The sequence below is a fragment of the Pseudophryne corroboree genome, chromosome 9 (assembly GCF_028390025.1).
Source record: "Pseudophryne corroboree isolate aPseCor3 chromosome 9, aPseCor3.hap2, whole genome shotgun sequence".
NCBI lineage: Eukaryota > Metazoa > Chordata > Amphibia > Anura > Myobatrachidae > Pseudophryne > Pseudophryne corroboree.
In genome coordinates, this window is record NC_086452.1 from 379,701,428 (window position 1) to 379,719,273 (window position 17,846).

A 17,846-nucleotide genomic window follows, 5' to 3' on the forward strand; every position below is an offset into this window, starting at 1 on the left:
TACCTATTGCATGTCAACCTTTTGGTGTCGACTTAATAGTTAACATGGTACATATATGTGTGTGTAATACTAAACATAGCACTTATAAGATTATTTGCAAAGACACCCAAAATAAATACTCTATATAAAATAAATATATCCCATTGCTATCACATGTAGTAGAATGATAGCAGAAGGCCAGTAGGTGGCAGCGCGATCCACAGTTTATCTGCAATATTATGATTTATAGGGCAATTATACACACGATCAGTGAAAAACCCCACTGGTGTTGCTGGTGGTCAGCTCAGTGGACATGGGATGATTATTAGATGCCACACTCACACTGTGGACTAGGGTTCGGGGTGGAGAGAGGGAGGAACTCGGGAGGGAAGGGGAGTGACAGGGTGCCTGACACTAGAGTACAGACAAGGCTGGAAGAGAAGGAAAGAGACAGAGATAGAGAATAGAGACTCTCTGACAGCATTAGGTGGGCACTACTGTAACATCCCGTCCACATCCCGGCCGGCATTGGCAGCGCATGGCACACTACTGCTGACAGATCTGCAGGGTAACCAGGGGGCATCCAGTGATATTGCAGGTAAGTTATCACAGGGAGATCCTCTTCTCCTCTGCAGTTAAGGTGTGATGTGGTGGGATACACGTGGGGGGAGAAATCACATACTGTACAGTATCACTTTCATTTACTATTTACCTAGCAGTGTTCCCATGTGTGTCTGCAATTTATCTTATCTCCGCTGGGTTCTGTAATGGCCCACGTTGTTTGAACTGTTCATTAGATATTACATACATGCTGTACACTGTGGATTTGATGCTGGTCAGTATGTGCTGTACTGGTGATAGCATACAGATCTGTATTTAATGTACTTGGGACATAAGTCTGAAATAGCAAATTATGTTCCCTACTGTAAAGTGGTCTTCTGTCTAGTGGCCAGTATATGAAATATTGGTGCCTATAGACTGGTCAGTAAGTGATGTCCTGAATGTTTGCACTGGTCAGTAAGTGATGTCCTGAGTTTGCACTGGTCAGTAAGTGATGTCCTGAGTTTCCACTGGTCAGTAAGTGATGTCCTGAGTGTTTGCACTGGTCAGTAAGTGATGTCCTGAGTTTGCACTGGTCAGTAAGTGATGTCCTGAGTTTACACTGGTCAGTAAGTTATGTCCTGAGTTTCCACTGTGATGTCCTGAGTGTTTGCACTGGTCAGTAAGTGATGTCCTGAGTTTACACTGGTCAGTAAGTTATGTCCTGAGTTTCCACTGGTCAGTAAGTGATGGTCTGAGTGTTTGCACTGGTCAGTAAGTGATGCCCTGAGTGTTTGCACTGGTCACTTTGTGCTGTTTTAAGGGCTTTGTTGTGGTCATAATATATTTGATGAACCAAAACTGTTTAGTATGTACAGGGGGCTGCAGGTTGGTCACTTTGTGATAGATTGGTAACTGCAATATATAGTATATACTTGGGTCTTCAGAAACAGCAATATATAATATACTGTACTGGCCAATATGTGATATACTGGAAACTCCAGACTGATCTGCAGTATGTGTGATTTACCGGGGATGTAGATTTTCCTAGATGTTAAAGTCCTATCCTATGTTTTGCAATATTTTTCTCACTACAACACTTTATACTGTGACAGTGCATTATAACTAGCGCACTACCACTGACTAGTATAGCAATCCATTATGTACCTTAATCTGCTGCACTTTAACATACTGTGCCACCATATCATAGCTTACAATGACAACTAAGTCCCCAGTGTACTTCTTAAATATCCCCATACTGTATGTCTGCTTCCTACAGTAACTAGCAAGGTGTGTTTTTTTCTTAAAATGGTGCACACTACATAAGGAAGCAGTCCTCATAATATCAGTAATAATTATATTAATAACTCATAATACATAACAACTTAGGCTAATACATTACACACTATCATTCATTAAGACGGCAATGATATAACTTGTTGCACAGTGATATATCATCAATACAGTAGTTCACATCTGGAACACTTTTTTGTCTGCAACGTCACAGATCACATTCTTGACATGATTCAGCATGAATATTTTTGCTGAGTTTTCATTTGCTGGGTCACATGATGTGGGGTAGATTTAGGAAGTGAGTTTTGGGGAACCCACATGTGTGTGTTTTTTATAGTGATGTGCACTGTAAGATATTCTGCAGAAGAGACACTGAAACAGTTTCATCAGGGAATGCTGCAACATTCTATCGTTTAGAAAGAAGTGACTTGGTCAGCCCATGGATTTGTTATTAAAAAATTTGATTGTGATCGCTGTTTGTAAAATGGCATGATTTATCCATCGAAAGTGAATTACATTCCCCGATCATGCCAGTTAACTCCAGCCTCTGCTTGTTTTGTTTTTGGGAGTTAAGTCTCAATAGAAGGCTCCTCTGTGTTTAAACAGTTGAATTTTGACTTGTGCAATTTTGTGCCCAATCAATGCAAACAGGTCAGGATTAATAACACCCAGTTTATTACTTGCACTAAACAGGAATCTGGAATTTTGTCACTCTCAAAATACTTAAATTGTCTTAAAGATGTGATGTGGTTATCAAGTCACATTCCTGCCCTCAATGAATGATGAAGGTGTTAGGCAGATTTTTATTCCTTGAAAGTCCTGTTCATGTTCGTTCCAGATGTACAAATTGAGCAAATAGGTGGGTGTTATCGGTGATCCATTTAGACTGCTGTCTAGAAACAGGTGGCTGGTACACTCCCTCACTGACACTTTTCTTGCCTCCGTCCTAAAAATAAATTCACCTCTCTGAGTGTCTAAATTGTGGTGTTTCTAATTCAATTATATCTAAGTTTATTAGGGAAAGCACAGGTAGAAAGTACAGGCACAGAAATATTTAGTTGACTGCGAGGGGTTCTACTTTAAAGGGACAGTATACAGCTGTAGCCATGCTCATCTTTGCTGCGATGTGGCATGCTGCAACATGGTTAGCTGCATGGCATGCCTGGCTGCGACTAGTCGCAGTCGGCGATGGCTCCATTAATTCCTAATGGAATTAATGGAGTGGTTGCCGGCTGCGAATAGTCACAGAACGGCGCACCATGAAGCATGCCGCAATGCAGCAAGACGTGCATGGCTACATCTGTACCATGGGGCTAATTCAGACCTGATCGCTGATAGGCATCTCAGCCCAGCAATCGCCTCTGCCTGATTGACAGTCAGAGCAGTTTGATTGGCGGGCCGGCGGAGTTGGGCCGCCATTTTGGGTTCGCGTTCCGGGCAACACAGGCGTGCCTGGACCGTGCGGGGGCAGGCCGTGGCAGCTGCGTGATGTCACACGTAGCCTCTGCGACCCGGAGAGCGACGGGTAGCTTCCTGCCAGCGCGCAGGAGCTGCGCTGGTAGGGAGCTACTCTTCAGGTACAAAAGCATCGCCGCCGTGCTATTCTTTTGTGCCTGTGCGGAGAGCAGAGCCAGACATGCGGGGTCTGAATTACCCCCCATGTTGATTCATAGAGCTTAACTTTCGATATCCAGTTGTTGTGCGCACAGAAGATGCTTCCTTTGTATATTATAATTAACAGTGTTTGTATGAAATTACAGACTTAACTAATGCTAATTACATCATGAAGGGTTACCATGTAGTCCAATAGTGGATATTTCCTGGGATGGAAATATGAAAGACTAAGGGGTATAGTTACTCAAGTGCTGGCTTATAGAAGTAGGGATGTTGCCCATAGCAACCACTCAGATTATACTTTTTTATCTAGTACCTTCTATGAGATAATACAGTAGCTAAAATCCGATTGGTTACTGTAGGCACCATTTCCACTTCTGTCAATCCGCACTTTAGTAAATATACATCTAAATCTCTAGTGCTTTATGCTGAATTCGGTCAGGTGGGATAGCTGGATCATCAGCCCCTACAGTAAAGCCTTCACACTTTTCCCTCTATGTTGAAATCTGAAAAAGTTTTAAAAGCTGAACTTGTTAGGAAAATTCACTTATAGGGTTGCATTCTCATTGCAACTTTCATGGACCCCTAAACGTAAAATACCTCCATCTGCTTTCATCCATGTCTACGGCTTCACTGAACATCTCTGCAGGGAAATCATTTCCCCCCCCTATTGATGTGAAATACCTCTCTTCAGCTGTGAATTTAAGTGGTCTGGGAGTGAAATTTGACAAAGATATTCAGCTTTAGTATCTAAACCGGAGATAAGCACTGCGGGGACAGGAACAGTGACTCTGCCAGCATTTTCTAGTGTGGTCCTACCAAAATACCAAAGTATATGTATTTAGAGGTGGAACTTTGGGACTAATTGAATCTGCCACTTAAGGTCTAATGTAGTGTGTGGAACAAATCTAACTAAAGTTGCAAAATTACACCTGGGTAAACTATTTTGCGAAGAGTTGCAAGTACATTTGTGTTTTGTGCAAAGATAAAATACTGTGTTTAAAACACAATTACTATGTAACTTTATTTTTACATTGCAATTTAGCATTATTATTATTATTATCATCCAATCTCCGCAGCACCATACATGGTACTTAAGCAGAAGCAGTCCAAGCAAAGCAATAAAAAAAGTCAAAAGACTTACAGTATAAAACATTTAATAGGATAGAATACAAGTTATATAATCATTGCTGCATTTGCAGTCAGAATACCCACAAATGCTACTCAGGCTGTACCCATTTACTTACACTCCTCACCACTCTAAATGTGACCTCACATTATAAATTTGTCTCCATGGAATGCATCAAGGTGCAAACTTGTACCTTTTGTATAGATTGCAAACTTGGGAGCAGGGTCCTCTTACCTATTTTTCTGTTTTATTACTGTTTTGCTCCCAATTGTAAAGTGCAACGAAATATGCTGGCCCTCTATAAGTAAATTTTAATACAATTTTCTCCCAAATCTAACGGAGGTCCTTCGGTTTTCTGTTATATTCTAGTCATATGTTGGTTTTGTTAACCTAATATCATTCAAGTAATTTTGCCTTTGAACCTGCAGTCCCACATACAATTTTTTTTTAAAAGAGCAAGTACCTTTTAAGCATGCATTTTATTTTGACTGACTTCTTACAAATCATTCTCATTTTCAAAATCTCTCTGGAAGGCAGAAAAGTCACACTGCCAGTCACACGCACCGACTCCTAGCATTTCATGTGATGGCAGAGGGGGGATACGGAGGTGGAGGATTTTACAGTGAAAGCAGATCGCAGAGGGTCATTCCAAAGATCTCTGCTCACTACCTCATGTCTCATATGATTGTGGTTGCCCTGGTAGACCCTGTCCTAACTGTCATTTGATTACTGTTAATCATTAATAGCAGTCTGAAGAAATAAACAAAGGAAAAAATTATAATTATCAAGCTTCTTAAAATCTGCCACAGTGAGTTGTATAGAAAATCTTGTTTTACTTTCAAAGTTCTTGATTATTTTCATAATTACTGTGGGTTCATTTGTTGACTGTTAAAAAACAAAGCATTATTGATCCATTATTTCAAACTCAGTTAACTACAAAAGGGAAAAAAGTGACAAGTTTGGGAACAAAGCATTTTGTGCTGCAGGAATAATTCATGTTGGAAATCCTGATATATATTTTGTATGGCAGAACGTGGCTCATTTTCATACACAAAAATAAAACATTTTGGGGTATATGTATTAATAATTGCAGGAAACTTATTAACACTCTGTTTTGCGGAAGATATTTTTTAATGATAATATCCCTGCTATGTATGTAGGAAAACCCGCAGGGACAGTGGTACCGATTACCACTGTCTCTACAAGTACTTCCCAGGCATTTTTAAGGAGTTTCTGAAAAACTCCTTTGGGGGAAACTGACTCTCGATTGGTGTCAGTTTCCAGAATCACAGCCGGCGCCGGATGGAGGCTGCAGGAGGGTGATCGGAAGATCTCTCTCCTGCTACTATGCCTTCATAAGTTTAAAGCAGTTTACACTGTCTAAAGTCAGTGTAACCTAACATGGCCAAACTCTGAAAAGCTTCATTTTTTTGGAGTTAATTTTTCAGAGTTTCTTTAGTTCTATTATCTGAGATTTCTGTGAAATCTCCTGAATCATGCTATTAGTGCATTGCCTCAAATCATAAAATGATGCAGAAACTTCACTGTATCCATAATTTTATGGACATTCTTACTGCACATGCGCGGTCATTGGATCCCTGAAGCATTGGAGCAAATGTAGCCCATAAGCTACAATGGCTAACAGATGATATTAGCTATTTACAACCTGTGCTCATGCAGATATGTGCGGCAAGATTATACCATAACAGTAAAGTAGCTGTCATTCCCCCTGTTCTCCCCTCCCTCTGGGAACCAACCATCTGAGCTGGTATGTTCCTGATAATGTGTTACTACAAAACAACCACTTTCTAAAGGAAAAGCAGGAGAGAATCCTTATATACTGTAGCTGTGAAAATAGGTTGCATCAGAATTCCAGCCTACAGCATTGGTATTCCAGGGTTTTGTTTGTATATTCATATCAATAACTCCCTCTTCTCTTTACTAACACTCAGATTAGTCCCATACTAAAAATATACTAGACTCTACAACAAACTAACAGTATATTTACCAGGCTGACACATATGACTGAGATAAATAAACTTTAAGGGGGGTTTTTAATCAGTGTTGTATCCTATCCGACACCAAGGATGCGACACTTCACTATTCTATTGCGGCCCGATTCCACCCATTTTCCCGCTGATTCTGACCATTAATTTTCATCCTCTCTTATTGGCGTAAATTAATGGTCGAAATCGGATCCGTTTTCTACCGCGGCAGGGTCGAAAACACATGGATGAGGTGAGATTCCGGTCATCATTGTGTTTTTCGATATTTCTTCATTTTTGACAGGGCGGAAAACCGGCACTTCAATTGAATAGTGAAGTGTCGAAAGGTGCAGATTATTGGCGGAAATGCTGTCTTTCCGTTCTTTTGAAAATGTTGACACTAATTGAATATTGCCCTATATTACTTTTATCCTCATTAAGTGCAAAAAGTTACGTTAGTGCAGTGAAAGTGCACACAGAGGACCTGCGCAGAGGTGGAGAGTTCCATCGAAAAAATCTTTAGAGTTACATTTCTGTCCTGAGAAATGACATTTCACACTGTAAGTAATGGTTTTGCCGAATTCTTGGTCTAAAGTGATGGTTCCCAAACGTGGTCCTCAAGGCACCCCACCAGTCCTGGTTTTAAGGATATCCATGCTTATGCACAGGTGACTTAATTAGTTCCTCAGTCAGTTTAACTATACTATCTGTGCACATGCAGGGATATCCTTAAAACCTGGAGTGTTGGGGTGCCTTGAAGACCATATTTAGAAACCACTGGTCTAAGGATGGAGTTGGGAGACAAAAGTAACTACATTCTGCTGTGTGGTGTGATTGAGTTAAAGCTTATTTCTTGGACAAACTGTGAATGCTGTGGAAATTTTGCAGAACATTCCTGAAAATGTCACACAATTCTGCAGTTGTTGAAGAAAGCTGAAGCTTCTTAGGTAACTTGCCTGAAGTCCCCACCAATTTAGAATTCGCTGTGTGATACTCTCTTTCTTTATAAGATACTTCCCTTACTATAGTACTTCACGAACAGTGGATATTCTAAACACATTAACCGGTAGTTCTGCTTGTTAATAGGGGTTTGGGGTAAACCCTCACCCCAGTCCCCCTCCTTCCCAAATAAAAACCAGTAACGATTGCTTATATTCACAAATATATGAAATCCGGCACACAGTGAGTATAATCTCACAGTTCTATAAGCGCTTATATGAGCTTTTCTATAAATAAGTCAGTATGATTTTTTTTGTTTTTATATACAGTAGAATAGTAAAACTTTAATCAGCATTGTTGTTCACTGATCCCAATGACCTCTTACAGAGTTTTTACATTCCACACTGTTTTTGGACAGCAATGTACATACGATAGGGCTGGATGCATGACACATCGCATTGTGAATGTGATGCATCCCGCCACTCATCACATGCATATCGGTATTTACTTACGCCGCATGCATGAATATTTCAGCAAAGGACAGTTCTCCCGATAAGAGCTGTCCTTTGCGGTGTAGGGACTTCCAGGTCTTGGACCCGGTAGTTTGTCTGCACATGCATTGAGTGATGCATGTGCTGCAAGGGATAGGATTGGATCCCTCTCAGGGTACAATGTGATAGAAGCCCACAGGCTTCTACAGGGTAACGCCACATGAAGATAGCAATACCCGCCGCAAATAAGCTTGGTGCACATGCAAATGCAGTAAGTGGCCAAACCTCAGAAAACTGCATTTTTTTTTTTGCCTGCATTTTTAGCGTTGCTGCATCCTGCCCAATAGTGAGATGCTTTTATTCATCTTTTTGCCTTTTGATTGTAGTTTAGAGCAAATGTAATTTGAGTTAGATAACTACGAGTAGACAAAAAAATTAAAATTAAGTAGTATTGAATATTGCTTTTACAGCCAAGTTTAATTAATAGCTTCTTAAACATCCAAGACGTCCGTTTTGCTCACACGAGTGGAGTGGATTGTACTTGTTAACGTCCACGTAAATGAGACGCTCCTGCATGTTCATACAACATATTAGTATTTGTGAGTTTGCACGCGTCTTCCCCTAGAAATTTTTCAAAAGCTTACGTATATAAATGAATTGGTCCATATTTAGTGTTACATTGTGAGGTGTCCCTCTACATTGCTGGTTTCTTCATGCCAGCGGTATTGTATGCAGATGATAGACAGTGAAGCAGTAATAGGGTAATGGAATCCCCCAACACACATCACAATATTTAGTGCAATTGGCCCATGAGTAGGGATGGCACCCGGTAGCCTGTTGCAGCGCAGGGCGACCATTTTCTGAGTCGCAGCGGCCGCATGTGATGTAACATGGCTGCCCCGAATTGGCCCCCGTTTTCGTTGCCATGCCCGCCGAACACTACGTTATCGCCTCCCGCAGTGATGCATTTCCGCCCCATACTGCCCTGCGAACGCCTCTGCCTGATTGTTCGCATCAGTTAGATGCGATCGTATCTCCCCGGCCCGTGCATGCGCAGTGCGGGTCCTGCGCATGCACAATACGGGGCTAGATGGGATCGCATCTCAATTCTGTCTACTACTGAATACCCCCCCTGAGGGGGACATGTATTAAGCAGTGGTAAAAGTGGAGAAGTGAGCCAGTGGAGAAGTTGCCCATGGCAACCAGTCAGCTGCTCTGTATATGTTTATAGTATGCAAATTATAAATGTTGTGTCAATGTTGATTGGTTGCCATGGGCAACTTCTCCACTGGTTCACTTTTCCACTTGTATCACTGCTTAGTACATGCCCCCTTAGTCAGTAATTGGATGGGGATGTGCTAGAATCAGCGCAGTGCTGTCACACAACCATTCTTATTACTATCATTCAGTTCCCTGTCACAGAGTCAGCGCAGTCCTGTCACACAGTCATTCTTATTACTATCATTCGGTTCCCAGTCACAGAGTCAGCGCAGTGCTGTCACACAGTCATTGTTATTACTGTCATTCGATTCCCTATCACAGAGTCAGTGCAGTGCTGTCACGCAGTCATTCGTATTACGATCATTCGGTTCCCAGTCACAGAGTCAGCGCAGTCCTGTCACACAGTCATTCTTATTACTATCATTCGGTTCCCAGTCACAGAGCCAGCGCAGTGCTGTCACGCAGTCATTCGTATTACGATCATTCGGTTCCCAGTCACAGAGTCAGTGCAGTGCTGTCATACAGTCATTCTTTTTAGTGTCATTCGGTTCCCTGTCACAGAGTCAGTGCAGTGCTGTCACACAGTCATTCTTATTACTATTATTCGGTTCCCTGTCACACAGTCAGCGCAGTCCTGTCACACAGTCATTCTTATTACTATTATTCGGTTCCCTGTCACAGAGTCAGCGCAGTACTGTCACACAGTCATTTTTATTACAGCCATTCGGTTCCCCATCACAGAGTCAGCGCAGTGCCGTCACACAGTCATTCTTATTACTGTCATTCGGTTCCCTGTCACAGAGTCAGCGCAGTGCTGTCACACAGTCATTCTTATTACTCTCATTCGGTTCCCCGTCAGAGTCAGCGCAGTCCTGTCACACAGTCATTCTTACTACTATCATTCGGTTCCCTGTCACAGAGTCAGCGCAGTGCTGTCACACAGTCATTCTTATTACTATCATTCGGTTCCCCGTCACAGAGTCAGCGCAGTGCTGTCACACAGTCATTCTTATTACTATCATTCGGTTCCCCGTCACAGAGTCAGTGCAGTGCTGTCACACAGTCATTCTTATTACTATCATTCGGTTCCCCATCACAGAGTCAGTGCAGTGCTGTCACACAATCATTCTTATTACTGTCATTCGGTTTCTTGTCACAGAGTCAGTGCTGTGCTGTCACAGTCATTCTTATTACTATCATTCAGTTGCCCGGCACAAAGTCAGTGCAGTGCTGCTACACAGTCTATATTGCAGGCCTGAGAGTGATATTGAATGTAATATGGTGATGGCACAGAGTGAGCGCAGCGTGTAGCAGGTTAGTCACAGTGATTGGATGGTGATTCCACAAAGTGATCGCAGCGTGTAGCAGGTTGGTCACAGTGATTGGATGGTGATGGCACAGAGTGATCGCAGCGTGTAGCAGGTTAGTCACAGTGATTGGATGGTGATGGCACAGAGTGATTGCAGCGTGTAGCAGGTTAGTCACAGTGATTGGATGGTGATGGCACAGAGTAAGCGCAGCCTGTAGCAGGTTAGTCACAGTGATTGGATGGTGATGGCACAGAGTGAGCGCAGCGTGTAGCAGGTTAGTCACAGTGATTGGATGGTGATTCCACAAAGTGATCGCAGCGTGTAGCAGGTTGGTCACAGTGATTGGATGGTGATGGCACAGAGTGATCGCAGCGTGTAGCAGGTTAGTCACAGTGATTGGATGGTGATGGCACAGAGTGATTGCAGCGTGTAGCAGGTTAGTCACAGTGATTGGATGGTGATGGCACAGAGTGATTGCAGCGTGTAGCAGGTTAGTCACAGTGATTGGATGGTGATGGCACAGAGTAAGCGCAGCCTGTAGCAGGTTAGTCACAGTGATTGGATGGTGATGGCACAGAGTGAGCGCAGCGTGTAGCAGGTTAGTCACAGTGATTGGATGGTGATGGCACAGAGTGAGCGCAGCATGTAGCAGGTTGGTCACAGTGATTGGATGGTGATGGCACAGAGTGAGCGCAGCGTGTAGCAGGTTGGTCACAGTGATTGGATGGTGATGGCACAGAGTGAGCGCAGCATGTAGCAGGTTGGTCACAGTGATTGGATGGTGATGGCACAGAGTGAGCGCAGCATGTAGCAGGTTGGTCACAGTGATTGGATGGTGATGGCACAGAGTAAGCGCAGCGTGTAGCAGGTTGGTCACAGTGATTGGATGGTGATGACACAGAGTGAGCGCAGCATGTATCAGGTTGGTCACAGTGATTGGATGGCGATGGCACAGAGTGAGCGCAGCGTGTAGCAGGTTGGTCACAGTGATTGGATGGTGATGGCACAGAGTGAGCACAGCGTGTAGCAGGTTGGTCACAGTGATTGGATGGTGCTGAGCGCAGCGTGTAGCAGGTTGGTCACAGTGATTGGATGGTGATGGCACAGAGTGAGCGCATCGTGTAGCAGGTTGCTCACAGTGATTGGATGGTGATGGCACAGAGTGAGCGCAGCGTGTAGCAGGTTGGTCACAGTGATTGGATGGTGATGGCACAGAGTGAGCGCAGCGTGTAGCAGGTTGGTCACAGTGATTGGATGGTGATGGCACAGAGTGAGCGCAGCGTGTAGCAGGTTAGTCACAGTGATTGGATGGTGATGGCACAGAGTGAGCGCAGCGTGTAGCAGGTTGGTCACAGTGATTGGATGGTGATGACACAGAGTGAGCGCAGCATGTAGCAGGTTGGTCACAGTGATTGGATGGTGATGGCACAGAGTGAGCGCATCGTGTAGCAGGTTGGTCACAGTGATTGGATGGTGATGGCACAGAGTGAGCGCAGCATGTAGCAGGTTGGTCACAGTGATTGGATGGTGATGGCACAGAGTGAGCGCAGCATGTAGCAGGTTGGTCACAGTGATTGGATGGTGATGGCACAGAGTGAGCGCAGCATGTAGCAGGTTGGTCACAGTGATTGGATGGTGATGGCACAGAGTGAGCGCAGTGTGTATCCTGTTAGTCACAGTGATTGGATGGTGATGAGTGTAGTACTACAGTGACATAGACTGTATAGGCAGTTATAAGTTGACCTCTTGGCTGCATGGAAAATAATTGTGAGTTTATGCATAGCTATAAAGGTAATGAGTTACCTCATTTTTGGATGGTGTGGTCCTCAGTATACCGCCGGCCGGGATCCCAGCGACCAGCATACCGGCGCCGGGACCCCGACCGCCGGCATGCCGACACATATTCTCCCTCTTGGGGGTCCACGACCCCCCTGGAGGGAGAATAAATAGAGTGGCGAGCGCAGCGAGCCCACAAGGGGCTTATTAGCACTCGCCCAGCTGTCGGTAAGCCGGCGGTCGGGATCCCGGTGCTGGTATGCTGGCCCCCAGGATCCCGGCCGTCGGCCACTCATACTACACCCGTTGGATGTACATAAAACCTCTGCAAAATATTGTGTATACTATGTAATTGTAATCATTTGAGACAGAGTGGTGCCCATATAAAACAGGCATTATATACATATAAATCAAATAAGTTTCAGTAAAATCATAAACAGATTGCTTTATATATGTGCATGCTAAACTATTGAGTAAGTGTGTCTGTGACAAGTTTATCTTAAATTCTAACATATTGTTACATTCTTTTCAACTGCGTATTATTTCCTGAACAAAGCTGGGCAATGTCTTTGTGTCTGAAGAAACATTTGAGAAGTACGGTAAATTATAGCATGGAAAATTCTTTTAAAGCCCCAAAATCCTGTTGTACAAGTTTATGACATGCTACTTGCACACAGACAACCCTGACAGCAAATAAAAACAAATGTCCTTTAAAATGTAAGTTTTTATTTTTTACATATAGTAAGCAGGAACAATGAAAATTCTTTAGTCTAGTAAAAGCAAACGAGTTCACTAATGATCTTCATTTTACCACATTTTGGTGGTCATTCCGAGTTGTTCGCTAGCTGTTTTCGGTCGCTGCGCATCGATCAGGCAAAAAAATGGCACTTCTTGCCATGGGTATGTGGCGCAGTGCGCACGCGCTACGTACTTTCACAACAGCTGATGCAGATTCCCACAAGGTCTAGCGACGCTTTTCAATCGCACTGCTGGCCGCAGAGTGATTGACAGGAAGTGGGTGTTTCTGGGAGGTAACTCGGGGAGTGTGTGGAAAAATGCAGGCGTGTCAGATACAAACACAGGCGTGCCTGGGGAAACGCAAGCGTGGCTGGCCGAACGCATGGCGTGTTCATGATGTCAAAACAGGAACTAAACAGTCTGAAGTGATCGCAAGCTAGGAGTAGGTCTGGAGCTGCTCAGAAACTGCACAATCTTTTTTTGCAGCGGCGCTGCGATCCTTTCGTTCGCATTTCTGCTAAGCTAAGATACACTTCCAGTGGGCGGCGGCTTAGCGTTTGCATGGCTGCTAAAAGCAGCTAGCAAGCGAACAACTCGGAATGAGGGCCAATATCCATATGTTCTATTTTAAGAGATTTTTATTGCTCAGGGAATATTTTTTTTTTTACCATATAATGTTGCCTTTTCGTGCAATTCAGCTTACCACCTCCAGGGGGTGTGTGAGCTGAAATGCTGGCGCCGGCAGCCAATCGCTCCTGAGCTAGAATCGGATAGCTCTGATGGATGCCATCTACTGTCTGTCGGCGGAAAAAAACAATTGGATTCCCACCAAAGTGTTTTATATTTGCCTTTACAGCACAAAATACAAAACAAGCTTAACAGTAGGTAGTAGAGATGAGCGCCGGAAATTTTTCGGGTTTTGTGTTTTGGTTTTGGGTTCGGTTCCGCGGCCGTGTTTTGGGTTCGACCGCGTTTTGGCAAAACCTCACCGAATTTTTTTTGTCGGATTCGGGTGTGTTTTGGATTCGGGTGTTTTTTTCAAAAAAACCTAAAAAACAGCTTAAATCATAGAATTTGGCGGTCATTTTGATCCCAAAGTATTATTAACCTCAAAAACCATAATTTCCACTCATTTTCAGTCTATTCTGAATACCTCACACCTCACAATATTATTTTTAGTCCTAAAATTTGCACCGAGGTCGCTGTGTGAGTAAGATAAGCGACCCTAGTGGCCGACACAAACACCGGGCCCATCTAGGAGTGGCACTGCAGTGTCACGCAGGATGGCCCTTCCAAAAAACCCTCCCCAAACAGCACATGATGCAAAGAAAAAAAGAGGCGCAATGAGGTAGCTGTGTGAGTAAGATTAGCGACCCTAGTGGCCGACACAAACACCGGGCCCATCTAGGAGTGGCACTGCAGTGTCACGCAGGTTGTCCCTTCCAAAAAACCCTCCCCAAACAGCACATGACGCAAAGAAAAAAAGAGGCGCAATGAGGTAGCTGTGTGAGTAAGATAAGCGACCCTAGTGGCCGACACAAACACCGGGCCCATCTAGGAGTGTCACTGCAGTGTCACGCAGGATGTCCCTTCCAAAAAACCCTCCCCAAACAGCACATGACGCAAAGAAAAAAAGAGGCGCAATGAGGTAGCTGTGTGAGTAAGATAAGCGACCCTAGTGGCCGACACAAACACCGGGCCCATCTAGGAGTGGCACTGCAGTGTCACGCAGGATGTCCCTTCCAAAAAACCCTCCCCAAACAGCACATGACGCAAAGAAAAAGAAAAGAAAAAAGAGGTGCAAGATGGAATTGTCCTTGGGCCCTCCCACCCACCCTTATGTTGTATAAACAAAACAGGACATGCACACTTTAACCAACCCATCATTTCGGTGACAGGGTCTGCCACACGACTGTGACTGATATGACGGGTTGGTTTGGACCCCCCCCAAAAAAGAAGCAATTAATCTCTCCTTGCACAAACTGGCTCTACAGAGGCAAGATGTCCACCTCATCATCACCCTCCGATATATCACCGTGTACATCCCCCTCTTCACAGATTATCAATTCGTCCCCACTGGAATCCACCATCTCAGCTCCCTGTGTACTTTGTGGAGGCAATTGCTGCTGGTCAATGTCTCCGCGGAGGAATTGATTATAATTCATTTTAATGAACATCATCTTCTCCACATTTTCTGGATGTAACCTCGTACGCCGATTGCTGACAAGGTGAGCGGCGGCACTAAACACTCTTTCGGAGTACACACTTGTGGGAGGGCAACTTAGGTAGAATAAAGCCAGTTTGTGCAAGGGCCTCCAAATTGCCTCTTTTTCCTGCCAGTATAAGTACGGACTGTGTGACGTGCCTACTTGGATGCGGTCACTCATATAATCCTCCACCATTCTATCAATGTTGAGAGAATCATATGCAGTGACAGTAGACGACATGCCCGTAATCGTTGTCAGGTCCTTCAGTCCGGACCAGATGTCAGCATCAGCAGTCGCTCCAGACTGCCCTGCATCACCGCCAGCGGGTGGGCTCGGAATTCTGAGCCTTTTCCTCGCACCCCCAGTTGCGGGAGAATGTGAAGGAGGAGATGTTGACAGGTCGCGTTCCGCTTGACTTGACAATTTTGTCACCAGCAGGTCTTTCAACCCCAGCAGACTTGTGTCTGCCGGAAAGAGAGATCCAAGGTAGGCTTTAAATCTAGGATCGAGCACGGTGGCCAAAATGTAGTGCTCTGATTTCAACAGATTGACCACCCGTGAATCCTTGTTAAGCGAATTAAGGGCTCCATCCACAAGTCCCACATGCCTAGCGGAATCGCTCCGTGTTAGCTCCTCCTTCAATGTCTCCAGCTTCTTCTGCAAAAGCCTGATGAGGGGAATGACCTGACTCAGGCTGGCAGTGTCTGAACTGACTTCACGTGTGGCAAGTTCAAAGGGCATCAGAACCTTGCACAACGTTGAAATCATTCTCCACTGCGCTTGAGACAGGTGCATTCCACCTACTATATCGTGCTCAATTGTATAGGCTTGAATGGCCTTTTGCTGCTCCTCCAACCTCTGAAGCATATAGAGGGTTGAATTCCACCTCGTTACCACTTCTTGCTTCAGATGATGGCAGGGCAGGTTCAGTAGTTTTTGGTGGTGCTCCAGTCTTCTGTACGTGGTGCCTGTACGCCGAAAGTGTCCCGCAATTCTTCTGGCCACCGACAGCATCTCTTGCACGCCCCTGTCGTTTTTTAAAAAATTCTGCACCACCAAATTCAAGGTATGTGCAAAACATGGGACGTGCTGGAATTTGCCCATATTTAATGCACACACAATATTGCTGGCGTTGTCCGATGCCACAAATCCACAGGAGAGTCCAATTGGGGTAAGCCATTCCGCGATGATCTTCCTCAGTTGCCGTAAGAGGTTTTCAGCTGTGTGCGTATTCTGGAAAGCGGTGATACAAAGCGTAGCCTGCCTAGGAAAGAGTTGGCGTTTGCGAGATGCTGCTACTGGTGCCGCCGCTGCTGTTCTTGCGGCGGGAGTCCATACATCTACCCAGTGGGCTGTCAGTCATATAGTCCTCAGTCTGCCCTGCTCCACTTGTCCACATGTCCGTGGTTAAGTGGACATTGGGTACAACTGCATTTTTTAGGACACTGGTGAGTCTTTTTCTGACGTCCGTGTACATTCTCGGTATCGCCTGCCTAGAGAAGTGGAACCTAGATGGTATTTGGTAACGGGGGCACACTGCCTCAATAAATTGTCTAGTTCCCTGTGAACTAACGGCGGATACCGGACGCACGTCTAACACCAACATAGTTGTCAAGGCCTCAGTTATCCGCTTTGCAGCAGGATGACTGCTGTGATATTTCATCTTCCTCGCAAAGGACTGTTGAACAGTCAATTGCTTACTGGAAGTAGTACAAGTGGGCTTACGACTTCCCCTCTGGGATGACCATCGACTCCCAGCAGCAACAACAGCAGCGCCAGCAGCAGTAGGCGTTACACGCAAGGATGCATCGGAGAAATCCCAGGCAGGAGAGGACTCGTCAGAATTGCCAGTGACATTGCCTGCAGGACTATTGGCATTCCTGGGGAAGGAGGAAATTGACACTGAGGGAGTTGGTGGGGTGGTTTGCGTGAGCTTGGTTACAAGAGGAAGGGATTTACTGGTCAGTGGACTGCTTCCGCTGTCACCCAAAGTTTTTGAACTTGTCACTGACTTATTATGAATGCGCTGCAGGTGACGTATAAGGGAGGATGTTCCGAGGTGGTTAACGTCCTTACCCCTACTTATTACAGCTTGACAAAGGGAACACACGGCTTGACACCTGTTGTCCGCATTTCTGGTGAAATACTTCCACACCGAAGAGCTGATTTTTTTGGTATTTTCACCAGGCATGTCAACGGCCATATTCCTACCACGGACAACAGGTGTCTCCCCGGGTGCCTGACTTAAACAAACCACCTCACCATCAGAATCCTCCTGGTCAATTTCCTCCCCAGCGCCAGCAACACCCATATCCTCCTCATCCTGGTGTACTTCAACACTGACATCTTCAATCTGACTATCAGGAACTGGACTGCGGGTGCTCCTTCCATCACTTGCAGGGGGCGTGCAAATGGTGGAAGGCGCATGCTCTTCACGTCCAGTGTTGGGAAGGTCAGGCATCGCAACCGACACAATTGGAGTCGGACTCTCCTTGTGGATTTGGGATTTCGAAGAACGCACAGTTCTTTGCGGTGCTACTGCTTTTGCCAGCTTTAGTCTTTTCATTTTCAAAGCGAGAGGCTGAGTGCTTCCATCCTCATGTGAAGCTGAACCACTAGCCATG

At 44.8% G+C, this 17,846-nt stretch overlaps 1 protein-coding gene across 4 annotated transcripts in view; it reads left to right on the forward strand.

Annotated features, from left to right (window-relative positions):
- Window positions 1-17,846, forward strand: part of PPARG (peroxisome proliferator activated receptor gamma) — a 330,251-nt gene that overhangs the window by 202,561 nt on the left and 109,844 nt on the right. Inside the window, exon 1 of one of the 4 annotated variants that reach the window (XM_063940775.1) lies at window positions 385-577. The exons of the other annotated variants lie outside the window; for them this stretch is intronic. The gene's annotated coding sequence lies outside the window, so the exon portion shown is untranslated. Of the gene's footprint in view, window positions 1-384; window positions 578-17,846 lie in introns of those variants that run through there. 4 annotated transcript variants of the gene reach the window in all.